The 13,464-nt window shown below is 32.2% G+C and overlaps 1 long non-coding RNA gene across 5 annotated transcripts in view; it reads right to left on the bottom strand.

Annotated features, from left to right (window-relative positions):
- The window catches only part of LOC136794663 (uncharacterized), a 1,213,806-nt gene that overhangs the window by 912,451 nt on the left and 287,891 nt on the right, over positions 1–13,464 (bottom strand). For all 5 annotated transcript variants that reach the window (XR_010841734.1, XR_010841738.1, XR_010841735.1 and 2 more), the window contains exon 3: positions 10,350–10,445. This is a non-coding gene — a long non-coding RNA (uncharacterized lncRNA). The remainder of the gene's footprint in view (positions 1–10,349; positions 10,446–13,464) is intronic.

The following is a 13,464-nucleotide window of genomic DNA, read 5'->3' as shown; positions in this document are numbered from 1 at the left end:
AGAACAATTGTTATTTCTACATCGTGTGGACTATATCTGAGAACAATTATATTGAAGATTTTTTTTTAAGTGTAAAGCATTGCAGGCCAATATGTGAAGCAAGAAGTTAAAGAGACCTAAAGAATTTTTTTTTAAACTCAATACAACAAATCATCTTTGTCATAATCAGAGATGTTAGGGAAATGTCCATTTATATAAAAATTTTTAAAAAACCAAACAGAAATCGGGCAGAAAAGTGCCCTAGTGACATCAATGGCTGTAAGTGTGTGCATGTGAGGAGACAAGAAAGACAGAGAGACACACAGAGGGACAGAGACAGAAGCACAGAGAATTTGCCATATGCTCACATTTTTACAGTAACACAGACATGATTCATATAGTCCAAGCTGTTGTTAATGTTGACATCATTCCATGCTGCTCAGGTATTTTCAACGAGTTTTCCCATCTACTTCTAATATATAATATTGCATTCAAGTCATCTTTTATGTCTTTTGGAGAAGCTTTCTATTATGTCAGTTTTAACTACTTAAAACAAATGGGAAAAACTATGACTACTTTTAGAAAACTGACAATGAAGAGAAGCCTAAGTATATAATCATTCAAGGAAACATTTACTCTATTATCCATTCATATTAACCCTCATCAGCTTTGACAGAATCGAGCCCAGTTAGAGGACAGAGGTAATTTAGTGAGAATATTTATATTCTTAGCAAAGAACTATAATAAAACAGCAACTATACACAAACCTTACTGTCTCTTCTTCTTAAAGATATTTGCAAAATTTGCCTACTTATGCAGAGTTTTATCAACTGTTAACTTTGGTTCAACTTTGAAACTCAGATAGTTATCATTTAGATAACATTTCATATAATCATCTTCTGATCATAATTTCTCTGACATCTGTAATGGTATAAAAGTAATGCCCCCATCCCGTCACATAGGTAGGACTTCATTTCAAGGATAATAGGGCCCGATCAATTATAAATGGCTATGCTTTGAATACAAATAGTCCTAAAATTTCATTTTCTTAGGACTTGAGCAGAGATTTGATTTGTCATCGACAAACTTTCCCCATTCAGGCACCAAGAGTTCATTCACTTTGTGGCTACATCATTCTCAAGAGCCTTGTCATTTTCTATAACTAGCCATCCAAGAAGAAAAAAGTATGAAAGCCCAAACATGGGAAGCTTCACTGTGGCAGGCCTCAGGGCACTCATCTCTTCCACTCTCATTCCATTATTTGAAATGCAGGCAGACAGCCATTCCTAATTGCAAAAGAGGCAGGAAAGTGTTGTCTAGCTGTGTGCTTCATAAAAATGGGAGAGCGGTTTTAGTGGACAAACAGCAGTATTTCCTACAGTTTCTGAATTAAATCCTATAAGTATACAAAATGAAGGATCCTCATCATTACGAATCTTAATAATTGTGAATGTCTCATATTTTAACTTCATTTAATTTTAACAAAGCATGTTTTTGCATCTTAATCATAATTTTTCCCTGCAAAATATAGATAAGGCGGGTAACATTTTGTCCATTGCTTAATCTAAGTGAATTAGGAATAGAAATCAAATTGTGTCACTCTAGATATACAAACACCATTTTTTTGGGGGGATGTAGTTGATTCCTGGAGACACTTTCCTAGAAAATGTAGAATAATTGGGCTTTTCCTAAGTTTTGATAAAACACTAAGGGCAATCACAGTGGATCTACAGATGTGATGATTTAGTGTTCAAGGGAAAAAGGGATGGGCAGTACTTGATAAAATACAGCAAGATCAATAAATGTTATTTTTAAGAGTTTGAGATGCAAAATTCAAATTCTTTGGAAGAATAGTAATACTTTTGCAAAACATTATGAAGACTTTTATAAAACCATAAAACAAATGAAAAAATCTAGAATTCTTCCAGAATATTTTAAGTATGTGGCTGATAATATTTGTAGGATGTCTGGCTTAATATTTATTATACATAGTTGAAATTAGACAATTCACATTTTTGTTGAAACTCAAAGTTGATATTAATTAATGGAACTGTGCTTGACCAGATTTCTAGTTCTATAATGAGAGATTTGGAAATAACCTCTGGTTAACATAAATACTCCAAATACTATTTTAAGTTTTTAACCTTCTTATATCATTGTCATTATTTTAAATTGTGTTCTTCTCTATTTTCTAAAACTAAAATCCATAAATACTTTAAGTTAAAGAGTTTAAATATATGAGAATAATAAAAGCATTCTGATCTTGGAAACACCATGTTTTGTAATATTTCTTTTAAAATATAATCACCTATGTAACACTTCAGATTTCTTTATGTGTTTTGAACTGTTAATAAACTTTTTTTTTTTTTTTTCTTTTGCGGTACGTGGGCCTCTCATTGTTGTGGCCTCTCACTTTGCAGAGCACAGGCTCCAGACGCGCAGGCTCAGCGGCCATGGCTCATGGGCCTAGCCGCTCCGCGGCACGTGGGATGTTCCCGGACCGGGGCACAAACCCGTGTCCCCTGCATAGGCAGGCGGACTCTCAACCACTGCACCACCAGGGAAGCCCTAAACTTTTGAAATGAGTATCTTTGTATGAAAAAGAGGAAATTTCAATTATCTTTGCTCTTTAACATGCATATTGATTTAACTCACACAAGAGTGATATTCTCTTATGTAAATAAATAAAAATATATCTTTGAAATTTTATCAATGGTCACTTTAAAGCAATATTTCTGAGAAGCATGGCAAGATACATCTCCCTAAACAGGAATAAAATATAAATTTTACAAAGCACCAGAGAGGAAACAAGAGAAGCAAGTCTAATGTTTTGGTTTTATGTGTAGAATAAATTTCTTTCATTAGTCATGTAGGTTTGAGTAATAATCTTTGATTATTATTATTATTATTATTAATATAAATCTTATTATCAAAGATTTGCTTTGATCTAGTACATCTTTTAGGCCACTTCCAGTTTTATTATATCTTAAATAACCTTATAAAATGTTTTCTATGTGCTACTTCTTTGTTACTAATATACTTTTTAAAAAGTTCATGTCTATAAACTCTACAGATTTACTCTTTAATAATTCTATAAGTTTAATTTAATAAAATAAATTTTGCACCAATCTCATAACCACTTATTATAAGCCACAAGCAAATTCTTGACACTGTATCAGTGACCCTTACAAGATAGGGTAAGATATCATAAATTAGAAAACTTTATCTGAATCTTTGGTGGACAGAGATAAACAAGAAGAAGATGAATCATTTGACAAAGCACAATCACCAATTACTTTCTTTTTTGTAAAAGAGAACTATAAAATACAAGGAGTTTAAAATATTCTTAACTGCTAGGGATGAACCAATGAGAAAACTTAAGTGAGAAAAGAAATAGTGTGCATTAAGGACAATCTTATCTTCACATTTTAGGTTGAGGTTTCCCAGATTAAACCACCAGACACCTGTTAAATTTGAATTTCAGATAAACAACAAATATTTATTTATTATAAGTATGCCCCAAATATTGCATGGAACCTATTTATACTAAAAAAAAAAAGAGTCTGTTCTTTACCTGAAATTAAAATTTAATTGTAAGTCCCGTATTTTTACTTCTGGCAACCCCAGAGTCATAGGTACTTCTGATTTTTCTAATCTGCTACAGATACACAGAATCACTAGAAAATAATACAACACAAAGAAAACCAAAAAAACCTAGGACCATCCAGTCTTTTTTCAGAATTTGGAACGTTTTGTACTTTAGAAAGGAATATATGCCATATATGATGTAATACCACACAGCGGGATCAGGAGCAGCAACAAAAATACAATCACTTAAATATTTCTAGAGTAAAACATAAGAATATGAACATAAATATATTAACTCATGTTTAAATAGAGTGAGGTCCATTCAGATTTTTGCCACCAAATGAGTTTTAGTTATTAAACTTACAAAGAAACTTTTGACTTTGAGGATATTTTGAGAATGTAGATTTCAGATAAATGGCTGTAATGCTGCAGACTATTTTGATGCAATTCCTATCTTTCAATTATTCAAGCATCACTTCTCAGGAGCATGTGAGATTCTTGGTCCCTCTATTTCTTTATGTTTCTTCTTTCCCTGAAGAGGTTGGCTTCTTCTCCAAGGATAGAATGTATAGTTGCTGCTTTGATCATAGAGCAGAACATGTTTTCCTCTCACCTATATGACTTGCGTGCTTCTTTTGCCATCCCAAGAAATCCTCTGATCTGACCTCATCTGCTGTGTCCCAGCTAGGGAGCAGGGGGAGGAGAGACAGTCTGACTAAGTAGTTGTATTCATGAGATCAATTCAATTTGCTATTTGGAATGCAAGAAAGGTCACTTACTAAGTAACAGACTATAGTAGAAAGTGACTGTGAATATGAAAATTTGCCATGCTCACTATCCTGTGCTATGACCAATGAAAGTTACTTAAATCTTCTATTAATAGGCTGTTGCCAAATTCAGGGAAATACTGTAAAGTGCTTTCCAACTCATTGAGACCTACATCTTCTTTATCAGTTGGGCAAGGGGTATATATTTCCTATCCTCTAATTGACACATATTATTAGATACAAAATTTCCAATAATTGAAGAGAATTAACTTCTATTTGCTATAAAGTAGATGAGGGTATAAGATTTTACTAATTTTGAGAAATATATTCTTTCTTTAATATACAGAGAACCCATTCTTTCTCTATTCACTCATATCCTCTATTCTTAATCACTTACTCCTCTTCTAACCATCTTTATAATTTTGATAGTCTCCAGGGTTCTACCTTGATTCATCTGTCTTTTGCTTCAATTCAAGTTTTTTTTTTTTTTTTTTTTTTTTTTTTTTTACCTAACCCAATCTATTCTGAGAAACAGATCAACATTTTCAACTGCATCCTGTTAATGTTATTGTAAATATCTCTCTTGTGCCTCAGACCACTTCATTGGTCTGGGAATCCGTTCTTAATCTTCTCTTCCTGGTTACCTCACCTCCAGATATACAAGAAATGACATCTGAAAGGTCACCTTATGTGATGACTTCAAGTGAGGTGCTAATTTCAGAGTCAACACTATCACAGGAGGACAGCTATGAGGCACATGATTTACTAAAGTATTGAAGTGAACAGTTTCCAGTTTTTGTGTTTTGATTATTTATGCATTTGTTTGTTTTCTTGCTTTTAATAAAAGTTATTTAAGGTGTGCTGCAAAGAGATATGTGGCCCAGTAGGTAAATGGAAGCCAAGAATATCTGCTAACCTACCAGAAATACGCATAATGAGCAGAGTAATGATGTTAATAGCCATCAAACTAACCACAAAGTAGCAAATTTCTATACTAGGATGGAAAGGTCTGTTTTTATATTTATTTTAGGGGCGTGACCAAAGATAGAAGTATCTCTTTGATAAAGGCTTTCAAATAATTTCAGCCTCTCTTACATATAAGCATCCTGATATCAATAATCTAATAAGGACTTCAACTTGACACCTCAGAGATTTTGGTAACATCAATCACAACAGAATATAGTCTCCACAGAAATCTCTGAAGTAAGTCAGAAAGAGCAAAACAAATACCATATACTAACACATATATATGGAATCTTAAAAAAAATTGTGTTAAATGTGTTAGCATACGGTACTTGTTTTCCTCTTTTTGACTTAACGTCACTCTGTATGACAGACTCTAGGTCCATCCACCTCACCACAAATAACTCAATTTCGTTTCTTTTTATAGCTGAGTAATATTCCATTGTATATATGTGCTACATCTTCTTTATCCATTCATCTGTCGATGGACACTTAGGTTGCTTCCATGTCCTGGCTATTGTAACTAGAGCTGCAATGAACATTGTGGTACATGACTCTTTTTGAATTATGGTTTTCTCAGGGTATATGCCCAGTAGTGGGATTGCTGGGTCGTAGAGTAGTTCTATTTTTAGATTTTAAGGAACCTCCATACTGTTCTCCATAGTGGCTGTATCAATTTACATTTGACCAACAGTGCAAGAGGGTTCCCTTTTCTCCACACCCTCTCCAGCATTTATTGTTTGTAGATCTTTTGATGATGGCCATTCTGACTGGTATGAGGTGATATCTCATTGTAGTTTTCACTTGCATTTCTCTAATGATTGGTGATGTTGACCATCCTTTCATGTGTTTGTTTTCTGTCTGTATATCTTCTTTGGAGAAATGTCTATTTAGGTCTTCTGCCCATTTTTGGATGTAGTTGTTTGTTTTTTTTTGTTATTGAGCTGCATGTGTTGCTTGTATATTTTGGAGATTAATCCTTTGTCAGTTGCTTCATTGGCAAATATTTTCTCCCATTCTGACGGTTGTCTTTTTGTCTTGTTTATGGTTTTCTTTGCTGTGCAAAAGCTTTTTCATTAGGTCCCATTTCTTTATTTTTGTTTTTATTTCCATTTCTCTAGGAGGTGGGTCAAAAAGGATCTTGCTGTGATTTATGTCATAGAGTTCTCTGCCTATGTTTTCCTCTAAGAGTTTGATAGTGTCTGGCCTTACATTTAGGTCTTTAATCCATTTTGAGTTTATTTTTGTGTATGGTGTTAGGGAATGTTCTAATTTCATTCTTTTACATGTAGCTGTCCAGTTTTCCCAGCACCACTTATTGAAGAGGCTCTCGTCTCCATTGTATATTCTTGCCTCCTTTATCAAAGATAAGGTGACCTTATGTGCATGGGTTTATCTCTGGGCCTTCTATCCTGTTCCATTGATCTGTATTTCTGTTTTTGTGCCAGTACCATATTGTCTTGATTACTGCAGATTTGTGGTATAGTCTGAAGTCTGGGAGCCTGATTCCTCCAGCTCCATTTTTCTTTCTCAAGATTGCTTTGGCTATTCGACTTCTTTTGTGTTTCCATACAAATTGTGAAATTTTTTGTTCTAGTTCTCTGAAAAATGCCATTGGTAGCTTAATAGGAATTGCATTGAATCTGTAGATTGCTTTGGGTAGTATCTTACTTTTGTATCTTTATCCTTAACACAGTGCCTTATCCAGCGTATGGGTGCAATATATATATACATATACATATATATATATATATATATATATACACACACACACACATACATATATATACATACATATATATATATATACACAAATATATCCTTAAAATAAAGGCCAGTCATTAAATATTATCTTTAAGAAATTCCACTTGTAGAAAGTTACAAGAGATTGTTGCTTCTAACCTACTGGTAAGAGCAAAGTAGATAATGTACAAAATGGTATTTTTGAGTCCATCAGAGTGCTGAAATCGAAAGGATGACATTAGTCTCCTGAGAGACTATACACTGTTTAAAGTACAAATAATAATATATCATTTTTATAGCTTTTCTAAAACAAAAATACATAAAAATAAAAACATAAAGGGCAGGAGGGTGGTACATACACTGTCATGAAGACTATAAATTAGAAGTACATTACCATGAAGTTCTTAAGTATTTTGTGAATTAAGAGAGTAAGTTTGTATATAGTCTGTGATAACTTAAGACTTCATTTTGTACTACCCAAAGAAACCAATAAAAGATAAGAAAGCATAGTTTAAAATTTAGTAGAGAAGATGAAAAGGAATGTTATAACAGAAGTGATTTACCAACAAATAAGACAGGAAATTAGAAACAGAAGAAAAAGAGAATATGGAAAGTATAGAAATCAAAAGCAAGACTTAAAATCCAAACATATCAACAGTTAAATGAATCAAAGACCCCAATTAAAAGATAAAGAGTTCACAATACATAAAAATCAAGGTGAACTATATGTTTAACAGATGGAAATCTAAATATAAAGACATAAATTAGCTGAAAGTAAAGTATGGGAAAAAAATTGCCATACAAACACTAAACAACATAAAGCTAGTATGACTCACTAATACACAAAATAAAGACCAAGATAAAGTGTGTTACCAGACATTTTTATAAAAAGGTCATTTTCCAATAAAGAAATGGTGAGTTAATCAAGAAAACGTAATTCAAAATGTGTATGAACCAAGTTCTCAAATACAGGAGAAAACTTGCTAAAACTAAAGGGAACTAGACACAAATCTCCCAATCACAATTGAAGACATTAGCAGACACTTTTCAATAATAAATAAAACAGTAGAAAAAAAACATAAGGATGTGTAAGATTTAAACTCAACCTCAGTAGTCCAAACTCAACCTCATGGTCGTCATAAAAAGGCAAATTAATTCAGGATGAGATCCACTAGATACACACCAAAATAGACAAATTAGAACAATTGACAACGCCATATGTAAAGGACGTGGAGCAACCAGAACTCTCCTATAAGGTTGGTTGGAACACAAAATGCTACCTATATACTGGAACTATTCTCTAGTTTCTTAAAAAGCTAAACAATTCTACTCTTAGATGTTTATCTAAGAGAATGAAAACCTATGTATACGAAAAGCCTTTTAAAGAATGCTCATTATAGGTTTATTCATAAAAGCCAGAAGACTGGAAACAATCTAGGTTTCTACCATAAGGAAAATGGGTATACAGATTATGCTATATTAATACAGGAGAATGCTACTCAGAACTAGAAAGACTGAGCTACTGATACTATAAGAATATCAGTAATCTCACAAATATTATCAAAAGCAAATGAGGCTGGGAGTAAAAGAGAGTACACACTGTATGATTCCATTTACATGGAATTATGGAAGAGATAAAGCTAAACTATAGTGATAGGAATTAACTCAAGGATTTCTTCCTGGTAGTGCTCTTGTCTGGCTTGACTGGAAAGGGACACATGGGAACTCTGTAGGGTTGTGAAAGTGTTCTGTGTCTTGGTATTTAGTCATCAAATTTAATTAAATGATATTCTTAATACTTGAGCATTTCACAGTATATAAAGTACGCCACAATAAAAAACATAATAGTTCTGAAATATATGTGCAATGTATTACTTTTTAAAAATATTAATTAAAATGGTTTAAGGAAAGCAGGCAGGAATGATGGAAGCCTGACTTTACATATAAGCTCCAAATAGTGCTAACAAGAGTGTGATCAAGAATGTGAAGTTTAAATATACAACAGTGGAAAAGAAAGACAAAGTCACTTTCTTCAACAGCTAAGTTTGTACAATTCATTCTGCTGTATTTCCTATAAATAGATTGTAATTTACCTGAGGACAATGCTATTTAAGTGCTGAAGATAAAAGCATGTGCTAATATGTGCTAATAGCACATATGTGACCCTCTGACTTAGGACTTTTCAGATCAGAGATCTTGATATTCATTTAATTTATTCTCTCAGTATCCCTCAGCTTTAACCTATTAACAAGTAGGAAAATAACCTAAGGTGAGACACAAAAAAAGAAAAGAGATGAAAGTCTTAAAAGTTACCATAGACCAAATGTAAAGACAAAAAACAAAAGTAATCATAATCACTTTTGTATTATTTGACTACATCTTTTATATTTTTCTGTAGAAAATATTCAGTTGATCTCATCAGATATATACCTTGCTATAACATTGAAAGGTGAACAATCAATACTTCAATGTATTATTTTCTGCTAAGGTGACCAAACTGTTACAATACTAGTAACATATATCTCACATCTAATACTAAGCCCAAATTCTAAAATAACTATTACAGATGAATTACATATACTATAAATTTGAGACACTAATGGTGATGGTGATGATGACAGTGGTAATGAAGAAGAACAATGTATTTAAAGTTCATCCTCTTACTGATCACTTATGTGCCAAGCATTTTACACTTTCTTGAACTTTTCTACATTACATTATCAAACTGCTAACCTAATATTTTAATAGAAGTATTATTATCTCCTTTTAAAATAGAGAAAACTGATGCTCCAATACGTAAGTGCTTAACACTTTAAGAATTAGACAGGTAATAAGTTGATAAATCCAAGATAAACTTAAGACTCAAATCTGCTTCTATTTTATCTCAAGACTATGTGTTTAAACATGACTACATATAATTTCTCAAACAGTAATCCCCATACCCTTGAAGAGTAAAATTAACAATCATGCTTATGTACTATTGTATCCTTAGTGTAAAGCATGTCTCTGGCAAAACGAAAGCCACACATAAATAGTTCTTAAATCATTTTGTACAAACATAACAACAAAAAAGATCTAAAAAAAAGAAGATGCATTTTGGCCTCAAACAGGAAATACCATTTCCACAAAATCTAGGGGAAAAGGGGGCTTCTTTGCTTTTATATTTTTTCCCTTTAATCTTTTGATCTGAAGGCCAGGTCCTTGGAAGGGTGCCTGTAAAGACTTCAAAGGACTGTACATGAAGTTAACACTAGAAATAGCAACTATTTCTCCTTTGAGATTAGAATGAAGGGTTGCTCATTGTCTTACCTGGTCTTGAGACTCAGAGGGAAGAGCAAATCTCAAAGGTTTAAAGCTGAAATATAGTGGAAGCCTGTCTTTGTCAACTTCTTTTAGCCCACAGATCTACCAAAAAAACAGAATAAAAGTATACTTTATTGAAAGCTTAGAGTACCTTCATCACTGTGATAAGAATATTTAAAACATTTTTAATTTGTTCAATTTCTGTAACCTAATTAATTCACACACATTTTACTATTAATATAATTGTTTTCTGGTATAAAAGTATCCCAGACCAGTTCTGGAATTGATATATTTTACGAGACAGGAGGTTAGTTTATAATAAAATTTAAGAGACAATAATTAAATTTTTTCATAGAATTTCTTACTCTTGAAAAAATGTTTAGAATCAAATCTTAGCATATTTAAGTTCTGTAGATTATTTTGAGATAAGAAATCTATTGGAAAATACAAATTTCAAAAATACTGCTAGGATGGTCAAACCCAGATTTTTTTAAAGCATGGGGTGTATTCAAGACATTATAAAGTTCTCTTCTCAATAAAAATGAAGAGAACCAAAATTTACAAAATAAAAATTACAAGGAAGGGGAGGATCTATATCTCTATTGATCATATGAGATACAGCAACATGCTGTGCCCTTAAAATCTTATTATTCATTATCATTCGTTAAGGGCATTTTATCTCAAGATTAAACTGCCAAAATTTGTTCTGATGAATATTGATTTGGGAAGAGCTCAATATAGACTTTCCCAGAGAGAAGATGAGAAATATACGTTTTTTTAATGTCTCTTTGGTCATGTAGTCAAACCAGGTTGACAAACCAGTTAGACAGAGGGAAAGTCCTCATCAAACAAACTGACCAGGGATGTCAACAGAAAAGTTGTGGGCTTTACTCAGCACATTATAATTTATTAGTTGGTTAGTTAATCCACAGAACTTTTCTTGACCAAGCCAAAGACAGATATCCAGGTGCTACTGGAAGTAAGCATAGAGTTTTTCCAATCTAGATGTAATATAATTCTAACCTAAGTTAAATCCAAGTTTCGATCTTAAGATACTGGAAAGTGAAAAAGAAATTAAACCCAAAATAAGCAGGAGAAAGGACTTATTAAGTGGAAAAAAAAGAGAAATCAATGAAAGAAAAAGCAAAAAAGTAATAAAATTAACAAATTCAAAGTTGATTGTTAAATATTAACAAAATTAATCCCCAGCAAGAATGAACAGAAGAATTTTTTTAAAACTCAGGTAGAAAATACATTACTCAGAAAAAGAATAAGATTGGAGATGCACACTACCTGATTTCAAGGCTGTAAAAGAGCTGCAGAGGTCAAGAGAGTGTGTTGTTCATGTTAGAATAAATAAATATATCGATAGGACATCATGGACTCCAGAATTTGACATATATATATATATATATGATCAATTAATTAATTATGATATTTATTTTTATTTTACTATTTATTTTTTATTATTATTTATCAATTAATTAATATATGATCATAAATATGATCAATTAATTTTTGACAAACAAAGCAGTTCATCAAGAATGGGAAAGTATTTTCAAGAATTGGTTCTTGCACATCAAGTAAATTGCCAAGTCATAGTTGGTCCAATCCAGAAAGTGTCTGATTTCATTGTCTAATTTTATTCATTCTACCATTATACATTTGGAATCCAAGGTTGTGTGTGTGTGTGTGTATACTACATTTTTCATACTTTTCTCACTTCTTATATTTTCTCATATCTCTAATATTTTATATATACATGTTTATGAATGCATATACTTATGTATGGATGTATGTCTCATCAGGGAATGTGAGGTTTTTGCCTCTTTTAGAGATTATTTTTTAAAATCAGGATTCTGAGAGAACAGTCCATGCATCTTGAGAGCAAAACTCTTTTCAGATCCTTTGACATCAGTCAAATTAGATATTACTTTCTCTTATTATATTCCATGTTTGAATTACTTCTTCCACAGGCAGGATTTATAACTGAGATATATTTTTAGGTCCCCTGGTATGCCACTTTAAGTAAGATCATATGTACTTAGGCTATTAGAAGTTCAGTAAGTTTTAGATTCACATCTATGTGGACTATAGCTCTAAATTTTTATATCACTTATAACCTTAGTGATGCTTCATTGTTAACTAAAGAGTCAGTCACTGCTTTGTTAAGGCCCCAAATCTTTCCTTTACAGGTAGATTGCACAAAAGGTCAAATAAACTTTTCACAATCTCTTATCAAGAACAGACCTATAATCCAAAACCACCTTGTCTTTTTAACAGAGACGAAACCAAATTCTAATTTTACATCAAAGTACTTTTGATATTAACACTCATTTAAAAAAATGAAATCTTAGCCAGCTTGACCACACATAAAATTCCTTTCTCAAATTCCTTTTCCACAAAATTTATATAACTTTTCATATCCATTCAGGTTTTGTCATATGCTTTTTTTTTCTTTCTCATTCTGGAACAAGTGGTCATTCTACTTTTCATGCACAGTTGTTTCCTTTAACTATTATTATTTTTAAGTACTTTTAATTACATATTTTGATTAGAATTCTTAACCCACAGAATATTTAATTCCTAATGAAACCTAGGAAGTAAGCAATTATGGACTGTCTGTTACACTAGTATTCTCTGAATTGGCAAATTTATAAATACATTTTATAATTTTTAGAAGTATTTTCTTTCTCAGAGTAAATTGTCTAATGTCGCAAAAATCATGTTTAGTAAACCCAAATGTATTTAGTTCCTCTATAAAAGGAAGCCAATTGCACTGCTGCTGAGAATGTAAATTGATATAGCCTCTATGGAGAACAGTATGGAGGTTCCTTAAAAAACTACAAATAGAACTACCATACGACCCAGCAATCCCACTACTGGGCATATACCCTGAGAAAACCATAATTCAAAAAGAGTCATGTACCAAAATATTCATTACAGCTCTAGTTACAATAGCCAGGACATGGAAGCAACCTAAGTGTCCATCAACAGATGAATGGATAAAGAAGATATGGCACATATATACAATGGAATATTACTCAGCCATAAAAAGAAATGAAACGGAGTTATTTGTAATGAGGTGGATAGACCTGGAGTCTGTCATACAGAGTGAAGT

Source organism: Kogia breviceps, chromosome 8 (assembly GCF_026419965.1).
Source record: "Kogia breviceps isolate mKogBre1 chromosome 8, mKogBre1 haplotype 1, whole genome shotgun sequence".
NCBI lineage: Eukaryota > Metazoa > Chordata > Mammalia > Artiodactyla > Physeteridae > Kogia > Kogia breviceps.
Note: the sequence above shows the minus strand (reverse complement) of the source record. Positions and strands in the feature narration are given on the sequence as shown.